Source organism: Urocampus carinirostris, chromosome 9 (assembly GCF_059441175.1).
Source record: "Urocampus carinirostris isolate Australia breed hairy pipefish chromosome 9, RoL_Ucar_1.0, whole genome shotgun sequence".
NCBI classification, from domain to species: Eukaryota; Metazoa; Chordata; class Actinopteri; order Syngnathiformes; family Syngnathidae; genus Urocampus; species Urocampus carinirostris.
Window position 1 is genome coordinate 21,610,001 of NC_142357.1, and position 17,247 is coordinate 21,627,247.

The window sequence follows — 17,247 nt, forward strand, 5'->3', positions numbered from 1 at the left end:
TTAAATACAGCATTGTGTCGCCAACTTGCAAAGTCTTTATGAACCGCATGAGATTCTGAACACAATGGAGAGAAAGGCATTGTGGGAAGTAATTCTGTTGTCCTGAACTGAATGACGATAAAGGCACTGTGGGACGTAATTAAGCCGTTGTGAAAGATATAAGTGCGTGGCTACAAAGAATCACTTCCATTGCTGAGTTTGAGCTGAGACAAAATAAAACTAAATTTTGTACCGATATTTAATTAAAAAAAAATTTATAATTTCTCTAACATATCTGGTAATGTGACAAAAATAGTGTAATGTGTCCTATGTTTCCCTAGTGGTCTAGTAGGTAAGATTCAGACGCGCTCCCCGCCCACTGTGATCTGGGTTAATTCCCTGTTGCCACCATTGTTATGCAGTTGCGATCAGCAATTCAATTAACATTAACTGCACAAATATAGTTGTGTATTTCCAATTTTGTCCACATATGAGGTGCACAGGATTATAAAGAGCACACTTAAAATTCTGGACAGTTTGGGGTTTTTGATAATACCAGAAGTATATTTTTCCCCATTCCAAATTATCCAGGTCACTTTTTATTTTCTTATTTGATTTTCTTTAAATTAACTGTATTTGATTGTATTGTCATTATTATCTATTTTGATTAGTTTTTTTTTTTCAAAAAGTGTTTTTAAATTACTACACCCATTTATTCCCCATTGCTTTTATTTCATTTTTTTGTAAATCTAAGCAATACCTAAGGGGCCCTTGAAAAGAAGCACTGATGTGGGGCCAAATATCCACTTCCTGAAGGGGCCGCTCTGAAACAACTGGAGCTCATTAGGACGTTCCCGGGAAAGATGAATTAGTCACTAGGGTGAAGTGGATATTTGGGGGGAGTGTGAGGTGCGTCTTTCAGCACTCGCTCTGGATTTTTGCTGGGACACCTTGTTGTTAATTCTGCATGCCAAAGAGGATGAGGATGACGATTGCAATGTCTGAGTGTGTTTGATGTGCGGACGCCATGTCCACTCGCTCTTTTGTCTCTAATTCATGTCACTGAAAGATGGCATTAAAAGACATCTGCGGACCTACATCCCCCACTGGATAAAAAAAAAAAAAAATTGGCAGGCCGAATCGCTAATCAAGTCCAAATACGCAGGAGTCTGTATTAGGCCCACAATGATTGAATATTATTCTTTGCTCATGCTACAGCCATTTATTATTTTACATTTTTACCGCCAGCTCAATTATGCTCTGATTTCCGGCAAACTCGTTGGCCGCAACACAATCAAATTTTTGTAATCGTCAAACGAAAATTGATTCATGTAATAAATCATACGGGTGCAACAGTGTCTACAGTTCGGTATGCTTTGTCACTACCCTGACAAATTTCACCCAACAGGGGGACTAAGAGAAGCAAGGTAGCTTTACAAACCAGACTAACAGAGAGAAATCGGGTGAATGCTTGCATGTTCTATAAATTTGATCTGAGAGGACCCTTAAAGGCATCTCTAAAAACAAAAAATAGTGTGTGATGTCTTTACGGTACTTGATGCCAATGGACTCATAAATAACAATTGTAAAATGATACCTCGCCTCTCAACACAAAAATCTCGATGTACGAGTTTTTTTTACAACAAAATTATTGCTTGTTATATGACGGAAAATCTAGGTCACAATCAATTCTGTAGGCTCCTGCCAGCATCAACTTGTTCCAGTTTGCACAGTCAAACTACTACAACAATTGTTTTGTAAATTTTTGTGTGTGTACATTCATTTAAAGTTACAGTGGCTTAGGGGGTAGAGCGCACGTCTTAGGATCAAGAGATCGCAGTTCGAATCCCGTCTCCTCCGTGTTACATGTCGATGTGTGCTTGGGTAAGACACTGAACCGAAATGTGAAGCACACTGTAAAGCGCTTTCGGAAGTCTTGACTTGAAAAGCGCTATATAAATGCAGATCATTTCATTTCATTTCACTTTAAATTTTAAGTGTAAAGTAACTTCTTGCGTATCATCAACGGTCTCTCAATCTTAAAACTGTCAACCTCAGTCAACCTCTTCCCTTTTTAACGGCTGCAGTTCCCGTTAATAAGTGGTAGTTAACCTTACAAAGACAACACGGTACCAATTTACTCACTGAGAGACAGACTATATATAATACCGCGACAATAATCTGGATCTACGATGATGTTGTCCTCTGCTACCTGTAACCAAGACAATCTGGATTAGGGCAAGACAAGATCAATCTTTTAAAACAAAAACATCTTGTTTAAAAAATATAAACGATCATAGAACACAATTTAAAATGATAAAAACGGGAGAAAAACACCGGTAAAAGGAACTCCGTCACTCCAACCATTCCCCCCAAACCATGCCTTCCTTGAACCACCAAATTCCTCCATGGTGAGTACTCATTATAAACCCTCATTTTATTTTGTTAATATCATCGCATTTATATTAGTACTGTGTTTGAGGTGATCAGGAAGATGTGTTTTATAGCCATTTAGGGCTCACTTGGATGCTTTTGGGAGGACGGAAACAAACGTATTAGTTTTTAGTAATTTCATATTGGAAAAATGTGCTTGTTATATGAGCAATTTGAACAAGTTAGGATGGTATGTAGAGTAACCACTGTATTTACACTCATTTTCCCAATTCGTTAGTAGGGCTCTTACCCCCTGACTAACCAGCAATAATTTGTTCCAGGTTAAGTAGTGTCTTTAAAAAGGGAAAAGCCAGAAAACAAAGATGACACATTAGTTACCCCTTGCCATGCCACAATAACAACAGTAACACTGTCACACACACTCAGCTCTTTTACGGTGCCTCCCCCAGGAGGATTGGCACGTTGCAATCTGAACCCCAGTGCAGATTTATGGCTGTTTTCGGCTTGTTACAGCAGATTTATCATCGCAATAAAAGAAGAGACAAGCAATCTGGAAGAATCATTAAGAGGTGCAAAAGGTGTGCCATAGAAACATTACGTTTAGTTGAAGACCCCTTGAAATAACAGTCACAAAAAGGGCTAAACCAGTTAATTGTTGTGAGGCAATAACATCATGGTGTTTACCAAATACCATGATTGTAGTTTTTTGGTTAGTTAAATTTAATTACACCTCGTACACACCATCAACACCATGGATACCAAGAAGCTGCTCTAATTTCTAAATGTTCAACGGTCGATTTGCAGTTGCATTACAAATACGTATTTTGTGATCACAAATAATGAGTGAAATTATATATTACAAATGAATTGTCAAAGACAAGGAATCACTCTGTCTGGCAACTCTGCAATGTACCATTGTATTCTACTTGTATTCTAAAAAATTGACAGGTAAGCATTATTGAATGATTAGCTATAGCGACTTCTTTATCATAGAAGCGCAACTCAGAGTGCAATTTAGATTTAATTGATATATTATCCTCTGAAGATAGACTTTAGTCCACCCCGGTAACATATTACTGGTAGATTGCTGAAGAAAATAAAAACAATAGGGACAGTGCCGCAACAGTCATTTTTGTTTTAAATTATATTTCGAAATGAGGAGGATATTTCTACCGATTAGTGTTTTCATGTGTTTTCCTAGTTTTACCAACAACATCCTAGCCGCTAAAACTCCTCAGTTAGCTCATCGCGACGTGTTACTGCTTCCAGGAATCCAAAGTCGTGGAAGGAAGTCACTAACGTAGCAGTTTCCTAAAGACAAATGACAGAAACGACTGAGACTCTGACCGACCCCCTGCTGATGTTGTAAACTTAAACGGAGCATTTTAATTCCTTCCAAGCAATTCGAGTCGTTATCTCGCTGGCAAGCTGGCTTGGCGACGGCGGGTTCTTTTAAGCAGTTACACTGAGTAGTTACTGACCCAAGCAGTCGTGCTCACCATCACTTTCCGTGATTCATGATCCAGCACCAAAGGAGTGCAGCTGAAAGAGGAGAAATAAGGAATGCTGACATCGTGGGTTGAGAAATCCACACAGCCGCGTTTAGCATTTCACTTCTTGTCAAGCTAATGGTTGTTAACAACGAGCATCTACCTACATAGAGATCATTATTGTTTCCATCATAAATTACCTCAACGATTTAATCTGAGAAAGGAAACTATCAAAATACTTAAGCCATTTTTTGTGGCAAGTTATTAATATAGGTGTGATATTTACCAATATAAGAGATGTTGATGACAGTAACATGCTCGTACAGACCTATCCGTTGAACATCAATCTACTAACACTCTATGTTTAGAAGCAAAACAATACAAATATGTCGCTAATTATAAACTAAACCAACATATAATAGACAATTACATGTCTTAGCTGTCTTTGATGGACCCCAGAAAAGGATAACTTAGCTTGTTAGCACATTTAATTAAAATTAGCAAGTCTGTCCGTCTACTAGGCCTGCAACAATAGTCAAGGTTGTCGACAAAAATCGATGATAGAAATAATCGAAAATGTAATTGTCGACTATTGTCTCCAGACATGTTTTTCCAACAGTGAGGAATCTCTACATAAATATAATGTCTGCTGAAAGTCGTTCATGCGCGATATAGTCTCTGTCTCGAACGCAGACATAGAAAGACAGAAATGGCCATGTCAACACATAGTACTTCACAGAATGAACAAAGTTTGTTTTATTAACTGTTGTACCGCTGCTAATGGGTCTGTTCTTGGTTTTCACGGATAAAAAGTGTTTTTTTAAAATGTATTTTACTATCACTAAAAATGTACAGAGGTTTATTTATGGATTCATGTCCATACTAAACGAGGAACGCGCCTACCGTATTTGCACGACCATAAGGCGCACAAAAAAGTCTCAGATTTTCTTCAAATTGTGCTGTCGTGCAGTGCGTCCTGTGTGTGATGTAAAGCGACGGGGAGGTCACAGGTTAGAGCCTTGGCCATAGACTTACAAGATTTTGGGGTGAAATCCAATGTTTTTGTGAGATTGTTCACATTTCCAATTAAACCTAACTTCTATCAGTGTCTGAAATAACGTCTGTCCGGACGCCCGGGGCATGCATCTTTTACATCAGGGAGGCATACAACTTACAAAACCTCTCAGCCCGGGTGTCCGACAACTTTTTCAAGTTTAAAAAAAAAAAAAAAAAAAAATATATTGAAAACCCAAAAGATTTTTTTTTCCAAATCAAACGTTTGCTTTTTTCCGATTTCAAAATCTTCGTTCTGTTTGGAAATTCCGGAATTTTAGTTCGTTTGGCAATTTGCATACTCGGCAGCCCATCAGAAGCCTGCATCGAATAACTTCGTGCTTCCAGACTTTCCCGAGCTTTATAAGGTTGTGCATTTGCATGTCATTTTCCAAAGTAGAAGCGAAGAGAACACAAGAAAAATGGATGAGTGGTTAGGAATTGAGCCAAAACCTCAACCCCAGAACAGATTCAAAAGAAGCCAACAGAATGTATGACACTAAAAAACGTAAATGTACATTAAAAGCATCGTGGAAAGAAGAGTTCACGTGGCTTGTAGCAGATGACGCAACACAAACATTGCATGAATAAATACAGGTACATACAACAGATTGAAAACAGCGATGTCATATACATGCAATAAATGTTATAAGTAGATTTATAATCAACTTAATTTTAAAGTGTTGTTCTGGTATGTAATCTGATGTGACGTCACACGCAATGCGTTGATTGCGGAAAGTACTCATTAATGCTAACGCCATAGCATATCTAGCATTTTGAAAGTTACTGTGCTACCGGAGGCTGAACAGAACTGTCTCCCCAAATATCAATACATTTTAAAACCTTACTTTCCCTCCATTGAATGCTTTCCGTTTTTTCATCCGCTATAGTGTGCTGAACTATACGCTACGCAGAAGATCATGGAAACCGAGAAGCAGTGAGAGATGTGCTAGAATTCGACTCCCCTGAAAAATCAGACTCCTCTTCGCATGAGCGCGCGCGCATGCTTCCGAACAATCAAAGTATGTAATATATTTATTAAGGAATATTGATTGGCGTGATTAAAACAAAAAAGGATCACAGTCTGTACAATGGGTTTATTAAACCATGCAAAAGTCACCAACACCGCAGAGCTAAACAGCACAGTTCATATGAAGGGGAGTCGAATTTGGGCACAACAGAAGCAGCCGCAACAGGGGGCACCTTCCCCCTATCAGGCCGTGCGCCCTGCGTATGTGTTAAAAACAGAATTACAACCAACTACGGAGACTGCACCTTTTAACACGATGCACCCTTTGGTCGTAAAAATAGGCTAATTGGTTTTAGAATCTGCAGTATGTTAAATAAAGCTGTATTTAAGATGTATTAGATGTATTGTAACCATTTTTCTTGTGTTTATTATCCTTTACCACATAATTAAACTAAACTCATACTAATGTAAGGTCACCAACTTGGGGACAGCATTCTGCGTATCATTGGAGGAAGGTTCACACAGACAAAAACTGACCCTGCTTCTCTCCCTCCGCCAGCTATACTCTACAGGAATTAACCTGCAGTATATGTGTTTGCGCAAATGAAAAAATTGAAAATAGTACCTGACAAAAAATAAGGAAATTATGTAAAAAAAAATGTACATTAAATCCCATGATAACTCTAAATAAAATTTTAAAGTGATTGAATTCTGTTGTGGCACACGGCGTGAAGGTGTGATGATGTTGTCTCTCATTAGTGAAACAAAAGACATTCAGTGGTTGCCTTAGCAACTCTCCTCAAGAGACTGGCAAGGAAGAGGTGAGAGTGACCCAACTGTCCTGAAACTCAATTCTGTTTGAGCCAGCGAGACCGCCAGGTCCTTTTCATGCAAGCCAACCACAGAATTAACGAACTGCATTCCGTGGGTCTGGTCCCGACCAGGCTTCCAGGCTTGAGGATCGCTTGCAGAACCTCTGAAATGGCCTCCACACCATCATCACATCAAAACCAAAGTTCATCCAATGGTCACAGGTATCGATTGGTGCGATTAAAGGGGAATTAGATCAAATGAAAATAATGCCCAGTTGCCTTGAGTTTTATCTACATTAAAAATTGGGCCAATGGTGTTTTTCTATCTCAACGGTGCCATGAAAATCCCAGCATCTACCTTTTTTGTCTTTTTCTAATCCATATTTTTGTTTTGTGTTTTAGTGGTGTTTACTCTGTAGATGATTAATACATAAAATTCCTTAAATCTGAGTGTGGGTGTCTTGATTAAAGTATATTAAGCTTTCAAAAAACAGTAAAAAGGAATAACTTGTTGTGCAACCAATCCTTCAGATTAACTAAAAGGTTTTTCATCCGTTTTCCTTAAAAAATTATCTAAAAAAACGTATGTGGTGCTCCTAAAAGGCGAGACAAATCGAAAAGAATGAAATCGGCTCTTCAGTTTAATTGGTAAATCGATTATTTGTTTAAACAATTTATTGACTACCTAAAATCGTTCCTTTACATTAAAAAAAAGTATTAATGATGCTATATTTTGACTAATTGCTTCAATAGTCTGTGACTAGTTGGCTATTAAAATAGTTTAATTTAAGCCCCACTGCCCGTCATGGAACGGGTCAAGCTAAGACAAGAAAACCACTATTAGATCTCATGGCAGTGATAAAGTTAACTGTCATCTAGCACGAATGTATTAATTAATATTTGGGTTGTAAATCCGTTATCCAACCCGTTCATCTTCATATCAATTTAAAACACTACCACTTCTTTGACAGTAGTAGGCTTGCGAGGCGAGGTTATGTAGCTTTGGTGAGTGTAAATATTTTGCCAGGTTCTGTCCTGATATTCCTAGCTACAGGAAAAGTGTTATGATATTACTTCCAAATAAAAATAGATGTAGAAAAAAAGCTGGCTATTCGTCTTGACAACATGTCTGCCTCTCAAGGTCATGATTTTGGCCTGCTTCCGGGCTCGTTACGCTAAACATGGAAAGACTCATGGCTAAAGTGGGGGGGTGTAGATGGTTGGTTGTGGGGGCTTTAGACAGCCGCAGACACCCCATGGAGACAGTCCTGCGTCGAGTTGCTCCTTTGAAAAGAAAAACACCTCGCCTCTAATTTGAGTGACAGGCCATATGGGCCACGGTGCCATCTAGGAACCCCTGCTGGTGACCCTCCCGCAAAATGACATCCTCACCCCACTCCAGCGAGTAGTCATGTCGTCTCATGTTGAGATCTACTACACTATGTATACATGTTTGGTGACTTTATGCCCAGTGGGCATGTTCAGCAGCACAACAAATACTTGTCTGAAACTACATGCTGACTCTCCTAGACCCAGTTCATTTTCAACAGACTGACACCACAACTATTTCAACCACCACTGCTATAACTCATAATATAAATAGCAAACAAAATTTAAAACAGTCTGGCTTTTTGAGCTTCATAATAGTAAAAAGAATGTACAATGGTCAGAATAGGTAAATTTACTGTATTTCCCAAACTGTAATGCATACCTTCAAAACCCCCAAATTGAACAAAAAAGTATGCCTTATAAGCTGATTGCTTCATATTACACAAAAAACAGCGAATAAGATTGTAATGCATACAGTATTCGTATGTGTGCGTTATACAGTATACTACTGTATTTGTGCAAGGATTGATCAATTCAATAACATGTCTGACCAAGGTCGCAAAAACATGGAGTCATGGCGGTGAGAGCCACTTAACCACTACACCACCAGCAGATAACATACAGAAAAGCATTACATTTTGTCTAATGAACAGACCATTACTCATAGTGCAAACAATGACGTTAGAGAATGAAGAAAAGAGAAAGTCGTCCTGAAAGATATACCGGAAAATTTGGACTATAAGGCCCACCTGATTATAAGCCACAGCCAGTACATTTTTAACTGAAAAAACATTTTGTACATACATAAGACACATGTGCCCACATTGAAACATGATAAATTTACACAGAAAGTGCATAGAAACAGTTTTAATAATATACGGTACCTTAACCCCTTAATGTTCCGATGGTCCGCGGTGGACCACCAGACTTTCGATAAACAAATACAGGTCTGTACGATGTCACCAGTCACTGAAAACCGGCATGCCACATATCATTTGAAAGCTTAAACTCTTGGGATTCAAGATATGAAGCGTTTAAAAAAAAAAAAAAACACCCATCAGAAAAACATCACAAACAGTCTGAAACAAGATGCCCAAAAACTATAAAAACATTATAATCCGGTTCCCCTCACAGAGCGGAAAATACGGTTGTTTTCAATCTGGAGTTGTCGTATCATATTTTGTTAGTCTCCATGTGTTTCATTGTATCAAGTTATATCCTGTGTTTGCACACTTTTTTGGCAGTAAATAACGATATGAATTTCTACATATGTGTTTTCTTACACCCTGTGCATCAAAATTGCTCATAATTTCCACTCTGTGTGTAATTTTGCTCAACTGCTACAATTCATTAGCAAAGAAAACAGAAACTATGGTCTTTTTGTGCCAATAAATAACTGGACACAGATGTAGTGGCCTGGGTGCTAATAGGAACTTTTATACTGTGAACGTGCCATTCTATTGAAATTACCACACTGAAGAAAAAAAAACATCAACGTTTGGAGTGAAACACAGCCCCTAAGAGGGTGGCCACTGTCCATCTCAGTTAATGATCAATTTCCTTAGCCGCAATAAATACTTCCTATTTGAAAGGGGGAGGGGAAAACGGTCAAATTCCAACATATAATTCCAAAGAAACACAATAGGATACACTCATCTAATTGGAGAGCAAAAACATTCACTTTGGAGTCCATATGTTCTTTTGGGGCTTTTTTCCACAGTTTTGTTTTATGTTTAATATGAATTTGCCAGGCCATCTGGTGCTGCTTTAAGTCAGCAGCGGGTCAGACAACCTTTTTACTTAGTGTTACTTTTCTGAGCATTTCCTCCTGTACAGATAACGAATACAGGCATACCATGTAAGATTAAACAAATTAAATAAAAAATAAATACTCAACTGTCGTACCCATTTTTATTAATAAAAAGTTTACTGTGAATTATTGTCAAAATATTAGTGACCTTTAGTTACCTTCGGTGATGGAAAAAACAGTAAACATATATTCTTTGAAATCTTTAAAATGACCCGTTATATGTCCTGAAAAGTAAATTACATTAAAACACCAAACTGTAGTTAATGTTAATCTAAGTATTTAACTAAACTTAATGAAGACCCTCAAAAAAAGACCCTCATGTAGGTTTAAGATCAAGGGATGGTGTAATAATTGTCTGTGGTTTGCAATAATCTGTGGTCTGTGCAGCCCTTTGAGACCATTTGTGAGTAAGGGCTATACAAATAAACATGGCATGACTTGACTTGAATTCCCAAACATTTCAAATAAATACTGTCTCTTGAAGAATGGAAATTGTCATGTGCGCAAAGAATCAATCGTTATTGACAAGTAAAAAAAATTAAAAACATGAATGCAAACTTGGCTTATGACTTTAAATTTTCCTGTACACATTAAAACACAAGCTATGGATCTTAAAATCATGTCATTGCTTAGAAGATGTTTGTTAGGTTCCCTGAAGACTCAAAACACAAGTATTTCATGTTTTTCAAACAATTGAAGTTGACTGAACGGAAAGGAATTACAGTGTTTGTTTGCGTATAATTCACATCATAAAAGAACACAATGTTTGGGTGCACATTATACATGAGGTTTTACGGTAGTATATTACAGTATTTGTGCAATGACTGATCGTTTGCAGTGTTTTGTGACCTTTTTACAAAAGAACTCTGCTAGCACTTGGTTTTGAAACCATTATGAAAAAATGAAGGTAAAATTTAAGTTTAAAGGGGTATACTTGTTGAAATGGGACACATGCTCTGATATTTTTAATTCATGAATTATATTAAATCATCTAACGTCACACAGTGAAATAAAATGCACTGAAAATTTTGATTTTGTCTGAAGAGCGAGTTTGGCGGTTTTGCTAATTTTTTCCTAAAATATATGATGACTCTCTTTCAAACAACCCCCCCCCCCCCCCCCCCCCCCCAAAAAAAATATTAATTTTCTATGTATATATATATATATGTATATATATATATATATTATAGACAATTTCGGTATTATGGCTCTTTGGGTCAAAAAGGTTCCCGACCCCTGGCCTACGTCTAAAATGAATAAGTTTAATCATGGCCGCACGTATTCAACATTATAAGTTTGTGGCTTATAATGCTTCGTTTGAGGTAAAAAAAAGGGAAAAAATGTTTAATCAAAAAACAGAATTTATATATATATATATATATATATATATATATATATATAAAGGAAAGTATGCTACATTTAGGAGGAATGAAATAATCTCGGCCGTACATTTTAAACTGAAAATATTTGGATCATTTCGAAACATTTTTATTGTTTCGTAGTTACATCCCTACAGGTTATGTTTTATAAATCTTTTGGACAGAAGTGAGAGAATGAGATAGCTTCGACCCTTGCAACAGAGGCCAGCTGCATATTTCAACAGGCAGCCGTCATGCACAATACTTAACGGCGGCTTGACAAAGGTTATAAACGGAGTCAAGGTGTCAAACAGGTGTGGTGAAAAGTAGAACGGGACAAATAAAATCGGAGCATGGGGAGGAGGCGCCCAGAGACAAGAGATCCCTAGACAAAGACGTCCGAGCGGCGCTAACTTCAACCTCTTGTTCCAAAGCTGTCGTAAATCGCCTGTCGTTAAGGACGGATTGGTGGACGCCTCCTGGCCATTGCTTCAAACAGGGACGCGGCGGTCCGGCAACTTAGCTCGAGGCCGTTGAGGGTTGTGGGGGTCGTCATAACGATCCCATTGCTGCTCTGCGTCTCCACATCTGGCTGGTAACGCCTCGGCCCCCAAATTGAGACTTTGTGTCTTCTTGTGACATTTTTATGAAGGCATGCTGTTACTCACTTTCTATAAACCAGGCCTTCACCTAGCAGTGCACCCAGCTCCCTACACCAGAAAAGGTGAGCCACTAATGTAAAACATTTGTGGATCTTCCCGAAAGGAGCTGTGAAAATTGTAATAGAACCTGTGCTCCTTGTTGACATTACACCAAGAGATTAATCTATTGGTCCTGTGCTGATTTATGAGCTGACCTGGAAGTGTCCACAAGCCCTCTTTGAGGGATTCCTTACTATACAGATTCCAAAAATGTGTTGCGTAACATTGAAAGAGTAACAGCAGTGGGAATACAACATTTTGTGAGAGTGTGATGGCCTATTATCGATATGATATGGGGGATGTGTTGAGGTAAGTGCATACCAGTCAAACTCAGGCGATTGCTCCTCTTATTGATGATTGCCATTCTCCTGAGCAATACATCACTTTACAAACACAACAGGGCACCTATTTAGTCATTGCAAGACAAACTATGTAGAATAAAAAAGATGATAATTTGTGTATTAGTTTATTTAAGTGTTGGTACCTGTTTCATAGCCAAATTCAAGCACTTTTAAAGGACAAATATAATATATCTGTGATTTACATATGCAATTTCAACTTGGCGTGCGCATTTATAATAACATGATTTTTGGATCTTGAGTAAATTGTGAATATATTTGTTTTTGAGACGACGCTCTCCTTATATAAGTGTTGGGTAAAATATTGTTGCAGGAAGTTCTTCCAATTACTATTTCCCACTGAAAACGCTAACTTAATTTTTTCCATGGCCTATAATAAATGTCCATAATTGATATGTAATCCTTGCCTAATACACATTTTGTAGTGCCCTGTTCAAGTGTAGAATGCCTCTTCGGCGCGACCCATGGGGGGGAGATGACGCTTCATAGGACAATGCCATACAAACTAATACCAGCTGTGTTAATCACAAGAAAAGAAGAAATGCAATGGCAAAGCGAAGCCACCACAGATTAGTCAATTACAAGCTTCTATTGACCGCAGTCCATTCCCAAATCCGAAGTGTCTTTTTACTGAATCTCCTTAATAGCAGAAAATAAACTAGTTATTGTACTAACTTAGTTGACAGCTACAGTATGTCACAAAAGTGAGTACAACACTCTCATTTCTGCAGAGATTTAGTTATAATGTTTAATAGAACATCACCAAAGAAACATAACTTTGACACAATGAAAATAAGTCTGTCATGAAAGGCCATGACTTACTGGAAAGATAACCTCTGGTCTGATGAGACAAAAAACAATTTATGCAAGGCATGTATGGCAGCAACCAGGTGAGGAGTACAAACAAGTTTATGTCGAGTTGGGGAGTTGGATTTCATTGAGAAAAACATGAACTCAGAATTTGTAATATGAAATACTGGAGGAAGGAATGATCCCCTCCCTCCAGAAACGGGGTCATAGAGCAATGTTACAGCCTGACAATGACCTCACATACACCTCCAAGATGAACAAAGCCTTTTAAGATGGGCTAAGGGTAAAGGGGGTAGACAGGCCAAGCATATCTCCAGATCTAAACCCAACAGAACATATTCGGGGCATCCTCAAGCGGAGGGTAGCAAAGCAAAATATTTCAAATATACCCCAGCTCTGTCATGTTGTCATGGAGGAGTGGCAGAGCATATATTTTGAGTTTTTTAAGGGGGAAATTAAATTTACACTGCTACATACTGTAAGCTTTATACAGACTACCTTTCATTGTGTCAAAGCGATGTTTCTTCAGTGTTGTTCAATTAAACATAATGATGAAACCTCTGCAGAAATGTAAGGAGTGTACTCACTTTTTTAAAATACTGTATATAGATAATATACAATAATCACCGCTGATTATAAGCCTGACAACAAAGTGCACTTTTTTATATAATTGATGCACACTTAGTGAAAAACATTGTTTGCCTACTAGATAGATAGAGATAGATAGATAGATACTTTATTCATCCCCGAAGGGAAATTCACATTTCCAGCAGCATCCCTGAGCTGAGAACAATACAATAATAAGGCAAAAAGAATACAATATACAAATACCCAGTGTGACGTGCAAATGCCCTCTGTAGCGTGCTATATAGAATATCTAAATAGTGCTACACAGAATACATATTACAATGCAACTAACACTTAAACGTATCAGTATTATGTCCTTTTGCACAAAATCTGTATTACTGTTTTACAGCACAGTTGCCGAAGTCACATTTATGATCTCAGAACATAATTAACAATTAAAAATGTATTTTTAAAGGAGTTACCCCCCAAAACATTGATAAGTTTAAACTTAGTAGACACTCAGAATAAAGAGAGTAGACATCAAAGGATTTTTAACCTGCAATGAAGACAGAAAGAAGCCTTCAGATAAGGAATTCCTACCTGTTCTAAGGCATCCTCAGAGACCTCTTTTTTTTATTAAGGTTACAGAAAGCAGATTAGCCCAAAGGGGTGTGGAAACGGGATTGGCCAATCGCGAAAATGATGTAATAGTCAAAGCAACGAACAACAGAGCGCGATACTATTTAAAATAACAAACATCCTATGCAATCTTCTTAATATTTAAAAACAGAATAAACTTCAGGCATGAAAGCAGATTTATTTTAAACGACAAAACCATAAAAGTAAGCGTGACAACTGTACGGCTTACAGACATTTGGTTTTAAAACAAAACTTAAACAGAGTTGTGCCTGTCCAATAATATGAAGTGGCGACTCTCTATTAATACAAATTTGGCTGAATTAAGACTTAAGCCCAGGCAAAACAAAACATTCCAACATACCCATGTTCAGAGATCATGTTCTGTGATATAAATACAGATAGTGACACAGTAGTGTCTCAAAATTAAGACATTACAATTTATTGTGGGGGTTGTTTCTGCAAAACAACACATTAGCTCCGATCAACCAAAGTATCGTATGAGTCATTTTTTTACCAAACGTGGGTTATATTTGACCCAACTGTGTTAGAGTGAAAGCTGCATTGTTTTGAACTGACATGTTTAGTGCCTGAGCACAAACATTGTGATTTAACCCTGTAAAATGGTATCTGGTATTTTTACCTCAACGCCTAAAAAGGTCCACCCGAAGTAATACTGAAGCTGAACTTTGAACCGTTTGGAGTGTCCGCATAGTTTTTTTTTTAAACACTTTAAAGAGCTCTATAGTCAAAATGTGTTTATGTACTACTGGCATGGAAGTTTAAATACACACCCAAAGAAAACCGATTTTGTGTCCACTTATTTTTTCTCTCCATATATCTGATCCGGGTGGTGGAACTGAATAACACAACAGGATTACAGCCCGAAGCCTTCCTGAGCTCCACCTCAGATTTGACAACAATACTACCCAAAAAAATGAGCATTTTATACAAATTTTCCTAAGGAGAGGTCCAGGTGAACCAAAAGTATGCCATTTGACCTTTTTGGAAAAAGTGCTATCTGGAATGCTTTAACATACAAAAATGATGTTGGACTCTAAAGAAATATTTGTATATTAGTCATTGTTTTAATGAAATGTTCGCTGTGCCTGCAAAAATGATTTTATCTTATCTTTGGTATAATTCAAATCTGCGGAAACTCTGCGTTTTAACCCAATTTCACATACCTGGGAATGCTTTGAAGTTGTTTTGTCCAAATTGAATTACCCTCGACTATGACACAACTGGCCCATGGGTGGGCCGAAGAAATGGGAACAGTTAAGTGATTAAAAACAGATTAAAATAATAATTATTATCACAATGTGAAAATCCGGGCTTTGCTCTAAAAAAGTTTAGCTCCTTGAGTTTTTGTAGGGCAATATCCAAAGTCCGACCCGCGGGCCGCAAACGGCCCGTGATCAAATTTTTACTAGCCCTAAATTTGCACCCCAAAAAATTACCATTTCTCTAGATGGTGACAATAGCTCTTAGGCCACCATTCCCATTTCGGAAATAAAAAAGAAAGTTGACTGTGAGTGCTGCCGCTTTCAGGACAAGTGGAAAACGGGAGTCTTTTTTTTTTACAAAAATCCGAAACAACTGCGCTTCCAGAATTTAGAATGAGAGCGTACCGGTTAAATTGCATTGGAGCTAACGTCAAGAGGACTTAAAGTGTTACCGTGTGTCAAACGAACAAAACAGGCGCCAGTAAGTCTATCATCATTTTCCTTCAGTTTGTTGTTGTTTTTATTTCTATGAGCATGCATTGTTTTTATTTTTTGGGGGATCGCTGTTTTAGTTGAGACTCGGCACAGTCACATGACCGCACTTTCGTGGAGCTGTGATTTATTGGTATTGTAGTTCATCTCATCTCATCTCATTAGCTGCACCGCTTATCCTCAGTAGGGTCGCGAGGGTGCTGGAGCCCATTCCAGCAATCTTTGGGCAATGGGCAGGGGACACCCTGAACTGGTTGCCAGCCAATCGCAGGGCACACAGAGACAGACAACTCGCTCGCCCATTCACATCTAGGGACAATTTGGATCGGCCAATCAACCTGAAATGCATGTCTTTGGAATGTGGGACGAAAACGGAGTGCCCGGAGGAAACCCACGCAAGCACGGGGAGAACATACAAACTCCGGTAGCTGGATTTGAACCCACAAATGTTTGTGGGGGGGTAGGATAGTGAATGTTGCTTTTAAAATGATTGAATTGCTTTTTTTGTTTATGTGGTGCTTGAAATAAAAGTAAAGTAAATTATGTTCATTGTATTGAAGGTTTACAACCTACCTGTCTGTCTGAAAGAATAAATGTTGTTGGTGGGTACAATAAAGGAAATTGAACCTACAATAAAAGTTGTAACACTTATTTCACTTCCCTGGCACCCTTTTCGGTGGCGAGAAACCAAAAAAAAACAAAACACCGCCAGATAAACGAAAATGCTACAAAGGCGAGCTACGAGGTCGCAACACTAATCCGCAAGCACTGCGAACCTTTCACTGAGGGTAAAGCTGTTATAAACTATGTCATACAAATAGTCGAGAAAATTTGATTGGCCCTCACACATTTTTAGCTTACCAAATCCGGCCCGCTTTCTGAAAATATTGGACACCCCTGCCTTTCTTCGTCCTCCGCCGCCACCATCTGACACTCAAAAGCCTTCCCTCACAATTTCTTGTATATACCGGTATATTTTTTTTCAGCCTGTGGGTTGGGCGTAAAGCGGTGCAGGACAGGGGGAAATTGGCGTAATGAATTTAGGGCGCTCATGCTCGCTGAGGCGAGGCTCCCTCGGCTGCTCGTAGCCATTAATCTTCCGCACTCTGTCAAGAGCAAAATGTGCCCACAATGGGCAAAGGGGGAGCTCCAATTGACTACCAATTACGCGGTTGTGAATAAAGGATGTGGAGAGAGTGGAGCTGGCGGGGGAGGAGGGAGTGCAATATGCTTCAGTACTGACGTTTAGTTTAACCCTGTG